Source organism: Neopelma chrysocephalum, unplaced genomic scaffold (genome assembly GCF_003984885.1).
Source record: "Neopelma chrysocephalum unplaced genomic scaffold, ASM398488v2 Primary Assembly neopelma1_90477, whole genome shotgun sequence".
Classification (NCBI taxonomy): Eukaryota; Metazoa; Chordata; class Aves; order Passeriformes; family Pipridae; genus Neopelma; species Neopelma chrysocephalum.
Window position 1 is genome coordinate 1 of NW_020919297.1, and position 1583 is coordinate 1583.

General features: G+C 49.1%; 1 long non-coding RNA gene across 1 annotated transcript; it reads right to left on the reverse strand.

Moving 5' to 3' along the window:
- Positions 1-319: 319 nt before the first annotated feature.
- Positions 320-1267, reverse strand: LOC113979914. The gene is made up of 3 exons (XR_003538018.1): positions 1230-1267; positions 424-567; positions 320-382 (listed from the first exon to the last, which is right to left on the reverse strand). It is a non-coding gene; the product is annotated as an uncharacterized LOC113979914 (long non-coding RNA).
- Between the last annotated feature and the right edge of the window lie 316 nt (positions 1268-1583).

A 1583-nucleotide genomic window follows, 5' to 3' on the forward strand; every position in this document is an offset into this window, starting at 1 on the left:
GGGGGGGTAAAAGGGGGGCTAAAAGGGGATCTCAGGGTGTAAAAGGGGATTTGGGGAGGTAAAAGGGGGGCTAAAATGGGATCTCGAGGGGTAAAAGGTGGTTCGGGGGTCCCGGGGGGGGGTCAAAGGCAGAGAAAAGGGGGTCTGGGGGGCTAAAAGGAGGTTTGGGGGTTCCCCAGGTGGGAAAAAGGGGGGGCCCTTAATTAGGAAGGGGAGATTAATTAACCATGAGGGTTAATTGGGGGGATCTCCCATTGAGGGGCGTTGGTGTTAATTAATTGGGGTAGTAATTGGGGTTAATCAGCCCCCTCCCCAAAGGTCCCCTTGTTTAATTGGGGTTAATTACCTACCTCCTCCTGGTTAATTGGGGTTAATTACCCCCCTTCCCAAAGTTCCCCTTTTTAATTGGGGTTAATTACTCACCTCCTCCTGGTTAATTGGGGTTAATTACCCATCTCCTGATTAATTAGTGCTAATTAGTGTTAATTAGCTACCTCCCCAAAGCTCATCCTGTTGGCCTGTTTCCGGATCTCCGTCAGCCCCAAACGCTCCTTCATCTTCCGGTACCTGGGGGTTAATTAGGGGTTAATTAGGGCTACTTAGGGGGTAATTAGGGATCTATGAAGTGATTAATGGGAGGGTTACTAGGGGATTAATTAGGGGGTTCGTTGGGGGGCTACCTAGGTATAAATTAGGCATTAATTAGGGTTAACCAGGGGGTTTTAGATATAAATTAGGTGTTAATTACGGCTTAATTAGGGTTCAGTTGGGGGGTTCCTTGATTTGGGGTTGATTAGAGGTCACTCCGGGATTAATCAATAGTTAAATAGGGATTTAGTTAGTGGTAATTAAGAGATTAATCAAGGCTTAGTTAAAGCTTACACGTTATTAGGGATTAATTCCATTTAATTGGTGAATTAATTGGGAGTTAATCAGAGGTTCATTGGGTGTTTATTAAGAGTTAATTAGAGGGTCAGTTCAGGGATTAATTGGGAGTTTCAACTACGAGTTAATTAGGTTGGCAAATGGTTAATTTGAGGCTTAATTAGGTGCTAATTAGAGCATTAATTGGGGGCTAATTAGGAGTTAATTAGGGGAGTCAAACCCAGAGCCAGACCAGACCCACCCCTAGCCCCCCCATTCTCCCTCTGCCCACCCACCAGTTAATGACTGGTTAATTATGATTAATTGGGGTTAACTGGGGTGCTAATTAGTGCTAATTAACTCACCTACGGCCCTCCCTCTTCTTCCTCTGTCCATCCAGGGGTCCGGGAGGGGCTTCACCTGCTTCACAGGGAGGGGCTCCTGCCACTTGTCGAACTTGCGCTCGATCTCCTCCTTCAGCTCGTACCCCACCTGAGGGGGCAAAACGGGGGATTTGGGGGGTCTCTGAGGGGCTTTGGGGGGTCCCAGGGTGGTTTGGGGGGTCCCTGAGGGAGTTTGGGGGGTCCCAGGGATGGTTTGGGGGGTCCCTGAGGAGGGTTGGGGGGTCCCGAGGAGGTTTTAGGGGGTCCCACAGAGGTGTTTGCGTTCAGGGATATTTTGGGTTCCCCCAGGTGCGTTTTGGGTCCCACCTTCCCCTC